This window comes from Pan paniscus, chromosome 13 (assembly GCF_029289425.2).
Source record: "Pan paniscus chromosome 13, NHGRI_mPanPan1-v2.0_pri, whole genome shotgun sequence".
In the NCBI taxonomy this organism is placed as follows: domain Eukaryota; kingdom Metazoa; phylum Chordata; class Mammalia; order Primates; family Hominidae; genus Pan; species Pan paniscus.
In genome coordinates this window covers 48607031-48621965 of record NC_073262.2, presented here as the reverse complement: position 1 = coordinate 48621965, position 14935 = coordinate 48607031, and the positions used below count along the sequence as shown (strand labels likewise).

At 42.3% G+C, this 14935-nt stretch overlaps 1 long non-coding RNA gene across 1 annotated transcript; it reads left to right on the top strand.

Moving 5' to 3' along the window:
* The first annotated feature begins 1072 nt into the window (after window positions 1-1072).
* On the top strand, window positions 1073-12881 carry LOC117979383 (uncharacterized). Its single transcript, XR_004670155.3, has 3 exons — window positions 1073-3478; window positions 8309-8536; window positions 11171-12881. It is a non-coding gene; the product is annotated as an uncharacterized LOC117979383 (long non-coding RNA).
* The last annotated feature ends 2054 nt before the right edge of the window (window positions 12882-14935 follow it).

The window sequence follows — 14935 nt, the reverse complement described above, 5'->3', positions numbered from 1 at the left end:
TTTTTTTTTTTAATTGAGATGGAGTCTCACTCTGTCACTCAGGCTGGAATGCAGTGGCATGATCTCGGCTCACTGCAACCTCCACCTCCTGGCTTCAAGCAATTCTCCTGCCTCACCCACCTGAGTAGCTGGGACTACAGACACATACCACCATACCAGGTTAATTTTTGTATTTTTAGTAGAGACAGGGTTTTGGCATGTTGGCCAGGCTGGTCTCAAGCTCCTGACCTCAAGTGATCCTCTCGCCCCGGCCTCCCAAAGTGCTGGGATTACAGGCATAAGCCACAGTACCTGGCCCAAATTGTTCCATTCTGATGTGCCTATTCCACAGAGGATTTCACCAAAGTCACATTTAACTGCTTCAGAAAACTTTGCACCTTCTACAAGACCCTAATTTAGCTCAACAGTATATTTGTACCATGTGAGATTATCAGCGCACGGCGTGGCAGATAACTGGTGGCCGGGGAACACTCCGCACAGCAGTGAGTGGCTTGAGGGGGCCTGGGGTCATACATGAAGAGCCAGCAGGGGGCATTCTCACCTGATGGCAACTGCGGTTGCCTCATGCACGCTCATAACTGTGGGCTCTCGGAATTTTTTTAAATGCCTCATTTAAGGACTTCTGATAAACAAAAGTTAAATTTTAAAAAATAAACTGTGGGAGGATTTTTTTATTATTTACTTGAGTTTTTCATTTTCAAATATTATTTAAATGAAATGGTAAGAAAAACAGTCTCAATGAAGGTTTAAAACAGTACACAGGACTGACTGATTAAATAAACTATCCTTCATCCACACAATGGAATATGGAGCAGCTGTAATTAGGAATGAGAAGTGTCTCTATATACTGATATGGGGAAAAACAAATAAGCAAAGGAAAGAAGCAAACAGTAATATTTATCATTGGTAATTTTTAGGTAAGTGATGGGGAAGTAGATGACAGAGAGGTAGCTAGATAGTAGAGCATTAGTCAGCTGGGACTACCACAACAAAACACCATACACTGGGTAACCTAAACAACAAGAATTTATTTCTCACACTCCAGGAAGCTGAAAGTCCAAGATCAAGCTGCCGGTGGATTCTGTTCCTGGATGAGGGCTCTCTCCCTGGCTTGCAGACAGCTCACTGTGCCCTCGCATGGTGAAGAGAGAGAACAAGCAGGCTCTCTGGTGTCCCTTCTTATAAGGACACTAATCCCAACATGAGGGCCCCACCCTTATGACCTCATCTAACCCCAATCACCTCCTGAAGGCCCCACCTCCTAATACCATCACACTGGGGCTTAGCACCTCAACATATGAATTTTGGGGAAATACAATTCAGTTCACAATGCATAGATAGATATGAATTGATATTATCAAAAGAAACCATGGGCAGATAAACCCAAAACCAAACTGTTTTAATGGTTATCTATTGGGAAGAAAAAGAAACAGGGTGAACGGGAAGTTACAGAAGCAAGATTTCTGTGACTGTAACTGGATAAATAGAGAGTTTGGGAGGACGATAAGTGTTTTATGTGATTTTTAAAAATTAAAGTAAACTGAAATGAATGAGCCTTCCTGATAAAGTGTGTGGCATAACCACATAGAGCAAACAATTACTTAAAGTGGCTTTAAAACACAGCATTTTGACTATACATCCCAAGTGAGAGATATGCTATGGACAATAAAAAAAGGAAAAGAAAAAAGGAAAGAAATCATAAACGGCATTCAGTAGCCATATATTAGTATTGACATTTTTATTAAATTACTATGTTTCCATCATTAGGAACCATAATTTTCAGCATAAAAATGACATAGCATAAAATCAAGGAAGTTTAAGTAAAAATCTTGTAATCTTAAAAGTAAATTGGAAATTGCAGTATGAACTCACATTGTGTTTTACTCTTTAAAAAATACATATTTTCTAGTTCTGTCCACTGAAAAGACCCAGAAGCAATGAAAACCCAGTAACAATGAGCACACTTCCACGGCTGAACTCTCCAGATAACATTTACCAATGAAATTGGCTGATTCTAAGTCTAGGGCAAAAAATGTACAAAAGGAGACTGGATACAAGTCTCTTATTGTACCAGAAAGTGAAGGAGAAATCAAAGACTAATGAGGTCACGTTAAAGTGATACAGGACGACACAGGGCCTGCCTGCAGCAGCTGGTCAATAATGAAGGGATTAATCCATGACTGCAAGACTCGTGGGGAGGAGGGAGTGGGGACTGCAGGGAGGGTCCTAGTAAAAGCAGGGTGGGCCTCGATGAGCACAGCATGGACAGTGCGATTTAAATCCCATCGCTTGTGGGCAGAAGGAGTGAGGATGCCAGAACCTAGTTATCCCCCACCATCCCACGCTCTCCCAGGAGGCGGCGGCAGGAAGTGCAGTCTACAGTAAGGGAAAGCCGCCGGAGCTGGAGACAGGCTGAAAAGAGCAGGTAACAGCCCACAAGGAGCGGGGGCCCTGGCTGTCAGACTCAACTTGCAGGAGCATCAAGCGCAGGTGTGGTTCAAGAACCGGGGCCGCTTGCTCTGCGGTAGCAACGGCAAATAACCGCAGCGATGACCAGGGCAGTCAAGCCAGCAGCCGGGACCCCGGGATGCTTTTGGCACATGATCCGACTCCCCTGCCTTTGCGGGTCCTGTACTCCCGCGAGGTCCAGGATTGTGCAGCCCCTCCCCAACCGGCCCTTGGGAATCTTCGCAGCAGCAGCACCCGCTGCCTCCAGGTCCGACCAGACCTGCATAGGTAGAGAGTCCCCACACAGGGCGGCCAGCAGAGCTACCCAGCTGCCCCAGGGCCTCGGGACCCCTGGGCCTGGGATCCAGGCCAGACCCTGACTCATTCGGTGACCTCACAGGACTCCTCCAACCCCAAGACCCTTTCAGGGACCCTGCCTCTAACTCCACGACATGGGAGGCAGGGGCGGGCCTTTTGCAGGGGAAGGACTCCCCCAGCAGGACGTTTACTGAATCTGGAGGGAGTCGCCCTGCAGATATCCCGCGGAAGCCGGAGGAGACCCAGGTGCGCCCCACCGGCTAGCTGCGCCTGCGGGTGCCCAAATTGGTGTCCGGGCCATCCTCACCGCAGTGACTCCTCCGCAGTGCCAACGCACTCCATTTTCCTTCCACCCTGCCGGTGGGGGGCGTTTGCTTGTTCTCACTCTGCAGCCGCAGCCAGTGGCGCCGCTACGAAGGTCCCCGCCTCGCCATCCGGGTCCTGCCTGAGCATCCTTATTGGTGCTCAGGGCTAGGCGTGCATTGCTGCTAGGGGCGCGGAAAGGTTTATCGTGGGTGGATGCTGCCCGGGGCTTGAGTGGTTTTTAGAGGTCTTGAGTGGCTCACTCTCCAATCAGCGCGTTCTAGAGACAGCGTGGTCAGCGTACTTGCTTACTTTCAGGATTGCGAGACGTCTTTAACCCTTGCTGATCGGCTGACGCTGCAGCTTCCTGTGGCTTCCTGCTCATTTCCCGCAAGATAGCACTGATAGGGTATTGGAAATCCTTATGTAAAGTATCTGTTCACTGTTTTTGCCCATTTTCTTGATTTATTTGAACTGATTCTTCTATTCTTTTGAAGTTAATGTGTTGCAATTTTCACATCTATGTTGTTTTTTCATTAGTAGCATTTCTCAACTCCTTGATTTCTTGATTTCATGTTGTCTATTTCAGTATGTCTTAAATTATCTGTGACAGTGGACCAGTTTTGGTTTGTGTTTGTTTTATTTCAATCAATGGCACACTGAAATGCTCAAACATTAAACTGTTGAAAAAATTTAATGGCATTCGCAACCTAAGCCCACTCTCTCCCGCTTTTTTTTTTTTTTTTTTCAGAGTCACTCTGTCGTCCAGGCTGGAGAGCAGTGGCACAATCTCAGCTCACTGCAACCTTTGCCTCCCGGGTTCAAATGATTCTCCTGCCTCAGCCTCCCGAGCAGCTGGGACTACAGGCACGGCACCACCATGCCCGGTTAATTTTTGTATTTTTAGTAGAGACGGGGTTTCCCCATGTTGGCCAGGCTGGTCTCGAACTCCTGGCCTCAAGTGATCAGCCTGCCTCAGCCTCCCAAAGTGCTGGGATTACAGCCATGCGCCACTGCCCCCAGGCTAAGCCCCACTTTTTTAATCAGTAGAGTAAGCAGACATAAAATACATTGAGGCAGGGAGGCAGGCAGGCAGGCAGGTAGGCAGGCAGGCAGGAAGGGAAGGAAAATACACTGTCAAATTGACATAAAAGTTTCTGAAAGTTGAGTTTTCAATGCATTTACTTGCCCAGTCACGAACTGAAAACAGAGTGTGCAGATGGCACTGGTCTCAGGTCTCTCAATACAACTTTAAAAATACCTCAGTTTATCTTATTTTCCCGTTCTAGAGTTAATAATACTTTTTATCTTTCTTGTTTAAGAAATTTTTCACTATTAAAAGATAGTAAAAAAAAACAAAATATCAAAGATACTAAAAGATATCAAAGATATTCAGCTTTTTTCCCTAAAATCTTTAGCTTTACCTTCCATATTAAAGCCTTTAATACATCTAGAATAGATTATGGCATGAGTTGGGATTCCAGTTTTTTTTCCCATGGATTTCTATTGTCAATTTATTGAGAAGCTTGTAATTTACAAGATCATAAACCAAAGGTCTATTAATGTATGGGTCTGTATCAGAAGCCTATGTTTTGAGTCAATCATCTGTATGTCTATGATCAAAAACATGCTGCTTAATTACCATAGCTTTGAAATAGGTCTTGATGTGTGGTGATTCAATTCTCCCACCTTATTCTTTTAAAATGTGGCTTGGCTTGGCCTTTTGCATTTCCGTATACATTTTTGAATGCATATATGTATACACACACACACATATATGTGTGTATGCATATATACACACACACACACAGACATACACATACTACACACACACACACACACACGATTCAATTTGAAAGGGCTCCCACTGCCCTAAGATGGGATCATTGAGCACCAAAAAGTCAAGTGATTGAAATGGAATGAAGCATAACAAATATATAAAACTCCGTGAGTTATAATAACATTTCTAAAACTCTTTGGTCATCACTGGAATTTGTTAAGACATTAACACATTACGCTAAAATTGGTGAAGGGACAAAAATCAAGCATTCATTCTGTCCTTCTCTTCAAAATTATATTTTAGAGGGGCCAAAGAGTTGATAAGGTAAAAAATTTTTTAAGAGACAGGGTCCCGCTGTGTTGCCCAGGCTGGCCCAGGACTCCTGGGCTCAAGGGATCCTCCTATCTCAACCTCCCAAGTAGCTGGGACTACAGGCGTGCACCACCACACCAGCCAATTAGGTAAACTTGATGAAGAAGCTTGCAATGGGGGGACAGGTGGACCCCCACTTGAACCTACTAATCAATCTTATCATCACTAAAAGTAGAACAAATATGATGAGTCTCACTGATGGGACCCATTAGAAAGTGACAGCGCCACCTAGGAAGTGTTCTTGCCTTAAAAAGTGAACCTAAATCTAATCAAGTCTCTGGATCTAACCACCAATTTATAGGAAATATGAGGCACAGCAGAATGAGTATTAAAAGCCCTCTAGGCTGCAATCAGCAAAATCCAGGATAAGGGCCATTCTACAGATCCAACGAACCAGTTTCTCCAGTGAACCAGTGGCATCTACAAATAATAAAGAATAAAGCAAAAAGAACAAAGGATATTTAAGATATACCAAACAATGTATGGGTCTTGCTTGGATCTTGATTGAGACAAAATAACTCTGAAAGACCTTTTTGAGAATTTGAACGTTAATTGTGTACTAGATGATATTAAGAAACTAATTTAATGTTGATAAGTGTGATAATGTGTGGCGGTCTTGTTTTTAAAATGCTCTAGTTAATTAAAGATACATACTGTGGTATTTACAAGCAAAGTGGCACACTGTCTGGGATTTACTTGAAAAGACTCCAGTTTAAAAAAAATAATGTGAGAGAAAGAGGTAGGTCAAGTAAAGATGACAAAATGTTCATAATTATTGAAACTGGGGAATATGTACCTGAGGTTCTTCATTACATTATCCTCTTTTGTATATGTTTTAAATGTCCCATATTAAAAGTCTTTTATTGTTTTTAAATTTTAAAATCTATAATTTCTTTTTTTTATTTTACTTTAAGTTCTGGATACATGTGCAGAATGTGCAGGTTTGTTACATAGGTATACATCTGCCATAGTGGTTTGCGGCACCTATCAACCCGTCATCTAGGTTTTAAGCCCCACATGCATTAGGTATTTGTCCAAATGCTATCCCTCCCCTTGCCTCCCACCCCCTGACAGGCCCCAGTATGTGATGTTCCCCTCCCTGTGTCCGTGTGTTCTCATTGTTCAACTCCCATTTATGAGTGAGAACATGCTGTGTTTGGTTTTCTGTTCCTGTGTTAGTTTCCTGAGAATGATGGCTTCCAGCTTTATCCATGTCCCAGCAAAGGACAGGAACTCATCCTTTTTATGGCTGCATAGTATTCCATGGTGTATATGTGCCATATTTTCTTTATCTAGTCTATCACTGATGAGCATTTGGATTGGTTCCAAGGCTTTGCTACTGTGAATAGTTGTGCAATAAATATACGTGTGCATGTGTCTTTATAGTAGAATGAAAGTCTGTAATTTCAAAAGGCAAATAAGATACTAGGACAAATATTTGTATTTTATGTGATAATCACAGGTTAATATACATTCTGGATATGGAGTTCTTATGAAAATGTTAAGATACAAGTGAACACTCTGAGAGAAAGATGGGTTAAGAACCTGAAAAGACAATTTACCAAATCACAAATCACTAATAAACTTTAAAAAATTAAAGAGTCACTAATCATTAAAGGAATCAAATCAAAGGAGTGACAAAATATTATTTTTAGATCATTGCAGTGTAATGAGAAATAAGCACTCACACATTGCTGGCTGGCTTGTTCACTTTCTGTAAGCTTTTTGGTGGATAATTTGGCAATGTGTATCAAAAACCTTTAAAAAGATGTACTCTGGGCTCCTTGGAGAAATGGCTGGATCTAGAACTGAGGCAAGAAATATGTTTCCTGGAGCATCTTATAGTGCCAGAAAGTAAGAAAATATATATATATCCCACAATGATGGGGGCCTGGCAAGGGACGAAAGAGTCCATTGAAAGAGCTCCCATTGTGAAAGCTGGAACAATTTAAGCAAAAAAAAAAAAAAAGCATTATAACCCAGAGTATAAGATCAATAACCCTGGGTCCATTCTGATATAAGTGAACAATTGAATACATAAATAAATGAGAGATAACAGAGAAACATCACGCAGACACATTCCAAAAAGTTTGCGTAATACCTCTGCCTCAAGAAGATGGAACATTAAGTTCCCACCCCATAAGTGTGAGTGTGCGTAGTGACTTCCTTCTAGAGAGCACAAGGTGGAAAGGGGTAGAGAGGGAAAAACTAAACACTATCTCAACCAGGTGACCAAGGTCAACACCAACAGTAAAAAGCCATGTTGACACTATGCACCCTTGATAGAAGGGAAGAAAATGTCACTTTGCCTCAGTGGTCTTCAATCCCAAAACACCAAACCCTAACCTAACCATGAGAAAAAACACCAAACAAATCCCACTTGAGGAACATTCTGTAAAATGACCTGACCCTTCAACACTATCAAAGTCGTCAAAAGCAAGGGAAGTCTGAGAAACTTCCCTTCACAGCCCAGAGAAGCTAAGGAAAAGTGATGACCACACATAGTATGGGATCCTGGATGGGGTCCTGGGACAGAAAAAGGGCATTAAGGAAAAACTAAGGAAACTTGAATAAAGTATGGATTTCAGTTAATGATAATGTATCAGGGCCCAGCGCAGTGGCTCACGCCTGTAATCCCAGCACTTTGAGAGGCCAAGGCAGGCAGATTGCTTGGGTCCAGGAGTTCGAGACCAGCCTGGACAATATGGTGAAACCCCATGTCTATAAAAAATATAAAAATTAACCAGGCATGGTGACACAGGTATGTAGCCCCAGCTACTCAGGAGGCTGACGTGGGAGAACCACTTGAGCCGAGGAGGCAGAGATTGCAGTGAGCCAAGATCGCACCACTGCCCTCCAGCCTGGGCAACAGAGCAAGACCTGGTGTCAAATAAATAAATAACGTATCAGTATAGGCTCATTAATTGAAACAAATGAATCCTACTAATATAAGATGTACATAAGACAAGAAACTGGATGCAGGTTATATGGGACTGCTCCCATACCATCTTCATAATTTTCCTACAGATCTCAAAGTGTTCTAAAATAAAATGGTTACATTTTTTAAATGTATGCCCTTTGTTCCAGCAATTCCATTTTGGAAAATTTATCCTGAGGAAATAAATAAAGACGTAAACAGAGAATAACTTACAGATGTGACGTTTGTGATAGTTAAAACTGGAAACAGCGCAAGAGTGGACAATAGGGGATGAGAGAGCCACACAGCGCATAGAAGATGATCAGTCTGAAGAGAGGGTTTTCAGACATGCAATTAACTGCTATTCACTGTACTTCATTTTAACTGCAAACTAGCAGGTAAGTGTTAATCCATATTTTAAAATATACAGTAAAATATAGATAAATGGACCTCAAAGAACATAGAGGAGATATTTACCGAGGCTGTCCTCACTTGGGGCATTTTCTGGTTTTCCTGGAAGGAGCAAGCTGAAATGTACAGGAAAGAAATAGACTAGTCGACTTGAGTGAGTGTGCTCACAGCTCACATCGATTCTCACTGGTCAGTGCTGGAGCTTGATTGTCGCTGCCTGTGCTTGTTTTGGTTGTTGAGAACTTTTAAAATCACTTCTGCAAGAAGGAAAAAAGCATATTCATTTTTAAAAAATCATTATAGTATTTAATTCTGTGCCAACTCCTCCAACACATTCAAGATAATTTTTTTTTTTTTTTTTTTTTGGAGTGCAGTGGCATGATCTCGGCTCACTGCAAGCTCTGCCTCCCGGGTTCAAGCCATTCTCCTGCCTCAGCCTCCCAAGTAGCTGGAACTACAGGCGCCCACCACCACGCTCAGCTAGTTTTTTTTGTATTTTTAGTAGAGACGGGGTTTCACCGTGTTAGCCAGGATGGTCTCGATCTCCCGACCTAGTGATCTGCCTGCCTCAGCCTCCCAAAGTGCTGGGATTACAGGCATGAGCCACCGTGCCCAGCCCAAGATAAAATTTTATTTGTGAACGTTCCAGGCAACTTCACAAAAAAACTAGGGAAATTGAAAAACCAAGTGTACATTCCTACAGGAAGCCACAAGCCTGTGTCCTCAGGCAATGTCCCCCTCCACTACCACCCCTCTCTGACCCCACTCTCACCAACACTTTTAGTCTCTTTCCCCAGGAAAAAAAGAGGTCAACTCGGAGGAGTCAGGGATTCAGCCCACTCTGGACAACACTCAGAGCCATGGCACCTACCTGTATGAAAAAAATTGTTAAGCAGCTGCCACTCCTAGTTACTGGCCTCTGCTCGGTGACTGATGCACTTCTAACATCCTTGTCCCAGGAAAAATACCTTGTAACGGAGAAAAAAGATGGCAGGGATCCTTTCCATGGAATTTCAGCTGTTGTCTAGTGGACCTTCCAGGAATTGTCTGATTCTATGGGAGTGCGCAACTTGACTGTTTAGTTGGGCCAATTGGCAACACTGTAGAGACGGAAAGTAACTTGTGGAGGGCTGAGGGTGATACAGACATTTTCTGTCCGTGGTAATGCAAAAGGTGTTCACAGCAATGCAAATGGATTTTATCCAACGGGGGAGATAAATATTTGAACGGGCTCTCTTGTTAATTACTAGTTAATCAAAATATTTGACATGTATTCATTCTATATTTATAGGGGAGTCATGATTCTACCTTTTTGGAAATGACTGTCTAGCAGTTTTATTGGTCCTATGAGATACACAGTAGATTCACCAGCCAGAGCCAGATGAGCTGCACAGTTGCCAAAGGGCACTTCAGATGCCACCAGAGCCTCAGCTCTGTCCTCCCTCACCTCCCAGGGTGACTTCCAAGCAGCCACAGAACTTTAATTTTACTTACTCTCTGTTTCTCTAGTTTTATTTTTTTCTAATCTTTACTGAATTTGTGTCTGTGGTTTTATTTCTGGTTTATTCCTGACTATAAGTTATTCCCTATTCTTGACAACAGTGATTGAGAGTTTGGTTTTTGGCCTGACCATTTAGTCATCTCTGTAGATGGATGACACAGATCTAATTCCTTTCGAGTGAGAGACAACAGGAAATCCGGTTTGTTGGTCCTTTCTTGTTTATTTTGAGCTCCAGTCAGTTAGAAATTTAGTGCCCGCTGCAAAGCACAGCTCTTTGAGACTTGGGATTGGTAAGAGGGTGTGTTGCTTACTTCTGGCCTGTGGCTGAATTTGCAGGGCCAAAGCCAAAATCTCTCCATATGTCTGTGATCTGTGATCCATGTGTCTGCAAGTCTATAACTGAGAAAAGCCTTGATTCCTTGATATGTGAGTGTGAAATAAATTAATAAATTAGTTATGTCTCTTAAATCAAAGGAGCTCTGTTCTTACTAGTTTATAGGAAAAAGGGCACTTATATATCTTATATATCTCATATTTCTAGCTTCTAGTGCTTTCAGTGTGTTAGGCTTTTTAAAATATCCTTCATACAGAAACTGCTACCTTAAATACATTTTATAAAACCAAGTTCCTGTAACTAAGGTAAATCTGTGGCAAGTCAAACTAGCTTAATAATTTTGGTTTTTAAAAAACAGATTGGTCTTGTCTTTGATTTACAGTGTTAAGTATAATTCAATTGTGTATTTGATCGAATCTCTCATGAAGAGAATAATCTGGTCTTCTTAAATAGTTTATCAAAAAAATAACATTAGTCTAATACAATGTCACTATTATGAAAACTGAATATTGGTATTACTCTAAATTGAATCACTATTTAGACACATCTGTTACCTCAACCTATGTTTTGTAGTATAATTTATCCAATTAAATAAATTTCCGAGATCTTTAGATAACTTAGAACCTGGAATCCTCAGATAAATCAGAACCTGACCCTGAATGGAGTTAATTAATAGATAATCATCAGATACCTAGATAAACGAAGTAAGATATAACACTAAAACATGGATCGCTAAGCCTACTTTTAGGCTTATCCACTTTTGCTTCTTATTTTTATATTCTGCAGAAAGCCTGGATCTTTGAGTTGTGTTGATGGGCATATTCGTGTTTGCCACTTGAAGGAGTAAGAGGCCCGTGTGGATCTGGAGGCAAGTGGCTGTGCCCTCCTGCAATCTGCTCACCTGCAGAAATGCTCGCGTAGGGCAGCTCTCAATTTTCTGCCACCTCCTCAGCTTTTTCTGTGAAACAGAAGTTGGTTACTTTGGATGAAAATTATCTTTCATATAGGTGGTTGGTACACGAAGCAATAGTGACAAAGAAATAAAACTCTGTGTGCGTGCTTCTGTTTTGTCATGCAATGAAAAGTAGTTTTGTTCCAGAATATGAATGAACACAGTGAATGAAGGTCTAAAGAAGTGAATGTTATTTGCCTTGGTTTATAATACCTGAGTCTGAAAAGAGATATGAAGTATCTTAGATCTTAGCAAAGCTTCCTCACTTTTGATGGGCTTGCCGCCTTGGCTTACTGGTCACTGCCTTCATCTATAGCAGGGGTCCCCAATCCCCGGGCTATGGTCCAGCAACAGTCCATGGCTTGTTAGGAACCGGGCCACATAGCAGGAGATAAGCGGTGGTTACAGCTGCTCCCCATCACTCACAGTACTGCCTGAGCTCTGCCTTCTGTCATGGTGGCATTAGATTCTCACAGGAGTGTGAACCCCTATTGTAAACTGTGCATGCAAGGGATCTAGGTTGTATGCTCCTTATGAGAATCTAATGCCTGACAATCTGTCACTCTCTCCCATCACCCCCAGATGGGACCATCTAGTTGCAGGAAAACAAGCTCAGGCCTCCACTGATTCTATATTATGGTGAGTTGTATAATTATTTCATTATATATTACAATGTAATAATAATAGAAATAAAGTGTACAATAAATGTAATGTGCTCGAATCATCCAGAAACCATCCCCCCACCCCGGTCCGTGGAAAAAAATGTCTTCCATGAAACCAGTTCCGGGTGCCAGAAAGGCTGGGGACCACTGACCTGCAGCACAAAGGCTATTCTTTACCTTCCTTGTGGTCTGCCTGACAGCAAAAGTGTGTGTCTTGCCAGAAAAATTTCTTTGCCTTATGCTGACTTTATTCAGTCCTTGAGTATTTAAACAAAACAATACAAAAACTCACTTGTGAAAGAGATGATTCTTTAAACTCATGTCACCTTCTGTTTACTTTTACATTTGTTTGCATTACTAAAAGAGTAAGCAAGAATTATTTCTTGAGCACCCATGGTACGCTCTGAGTCAAGTGCCTAAATCTTCTCTGACAACTCTTTTGATTTTTCCTCCCAGAGATCAGATCCTAAATATAGAAAGAGTAAAAGAAAACTTTTTATCTTGAACTAAAACATTTTTGAAACTTCCCAGAGGGCCCCTGGAAATTCACAAAGATTTGTACTTTCACCCTATGAAGCAAGAGCAAGAGAGGCCAGAAGTAATTATGTTTGTTATTCTTTAATCAGCATCTGAAGAGATGCTCAGCCTCCCTAGGTTAAGTTTGTATCAGTAAGCTGTCATTAGTATAAATATTTCAGACACTGCACACTTTGTAGGAAGGCCCTGAAGCTTTGCCAGTGCCCTCGTCACCGTCCATTGTATGCTTTACCTTTAGTGAGACACTGATCAAAATGCTTATGAAATAGTTATTTCCCAGTAGAGAATCTTACTTTCCTGCGGTTTTGTTTTATTGGTTGCTGTAATAAATTAACCAACAGTCAACTACCAGTAGTTTTGTATTTACTCTGATGTGCACCTGGGACTCTGCTGTAAGCCACTGGCGAGCGGCTGTGCCTTCCACAAGGGGCAGCCTCGGAGGCTCAAGAGGACGTGCAGGGGCTCTAAACTGAGGATGCTACAGTGAATCACCTCGCGGGGACACGCTCCTGAGCGGACCTCACTTAGGCCACCTTCAGATCATCCATCAGATGGAGTCATGACTTCTAGGCCTCTAAGCTCAGAGCAGAGGCTCCCTAAAAGTTCTCTCTTGACTGGATCCAGAGAACAGGAATTATTACTTAGGATTGAATGAGGCAATTTTGTCGTGGTTATTTTTTGGAATATTGCTGATGTTGCTTTGATGTTCTTTCATTTCTAGATCTGTGAGGAAGCTCCTTCTCTTCCTTTTTAACCTACAATTTAATAGACTTTGCTTTTGTCAATTGAAAAGAAACATTTTTAAAATAGTTTCTTATCTTCACTAACCCTCCAGAATTCAGAAAATGACTTAGTCTTAAGTTTTCATGGAAATATAGTTATTTTCATAAATTCAATGGAGAACTTTTCTTCTTTTGCTGGGATAAAACAGCATTAAGCAATAAGGGTTATTGTGGGGTTGTCATACTTGGAGGTGAGTCTCATTTAATCAGGTGGGATAAGCCACTTTTATACAGAATTGATGCCACAAAGCTACTGCAGGAGAACATGCTGGGCCCTTGAGTCCTAGCCTCACAGGTGGTAGGGAACTTTGAGAAGCGAGGAAGCCATCCAAAGTTACAGATACATAGGTGAGAGCTGGTGGTGACAGTTCCTTGAACTCGGTTTCCTAGCAGATAAAAGAGGCTTTTATAAATCCCAGCTAAGATTTTCTATGCAGACAGGAGCGAATTCCAGGGCCATGGCAGTTGCTTAATGCTGCACAGCACTCTAGATTTGAAAGCTTCGGGCCAGGTGCGGTGGCTCATGCCTGCAATCCCAACACTTTGGGAGGCCAAGGTGGGCAGATCACTTGAAGTCAGGAGTTCAAGACCAGCCTGGCCAAAATGGTGAAACCCCATCTCTATTAAAAATACAAAAATGGGCTGGGCATGGTGGCGCACGCCTGTAATTCTACCTACTCAAGTGGCTGAAGCAGGAGAATCACTTGAACCCGGGAGGCAGAGGTTGCAGTGAGCTGAGATCATCCCACTACACTCCAGCCTGGGCAACAGAGTGAGACTCTATCTAAAAAAAATAAGAAAGCTAACCCAAGGAGGTCTGGAAAGTCTAGAACATTCTCACTGCACCTGTGTAAATAGGCCAAACTGAGACCCATTGTCTTGTGATCGAGAATCACTTTTGGAGACTGTTGTGATCCTGGGGCAGGGAGACAAAGATTGTTCAGTTGTTATAGGCTTTACATGGGCAAAAAACTCAGTGTGCCTTTGATGGATTCTGGGCACTGGCTAGGGACCCTCAGGGATTGTCGGATTCCGTGGGGACACATGCCTTCAATTCTCTGGGCAGGGTTGTTCTGCAGTTCTGCAGAGACAGCATCAGCTTGTGTGGGGCTGCTGAAGATGCAGAAGTTTCCTGTTCCTAGCTATGCACATAATTCTGGGCCAAAGCAACACACATGCATCTTGTCCAGTACAGAATATAAACCTCTGTAAATCCAGTTCTCATTTAAACTGCCTGTAACATCTTACTGCTTCCTTGTTAATTAGTTAAATGAAATGTGTAGCTTTTCTCTTTGTATGAGATGTGTGCGTATATATACATATATGTATATGTATAATTTTTTTTTGAGACACAGTCTCACTCTGTCACCCAGGCTGGGGTACAGTGGCAAAATCTTGGCTCACTGCCACCTCTGCCTCCTGGGTTCCAGTGATTCTTGTGCCTCAGCCTCCCAAGTAGCTAGGACTACAGATGCACACCACTACGCCTAGCTAATTTTTGTATTTTTAGTAAAGATGGGGTTTTGTCATGTAGGCCAGGCTGGTCTCAAACTCCTGGCCTCAAGTGATCCAGCCACCTCAGCCTCCCAGAGTGCTGGGATTATAGGTGTGAGACACT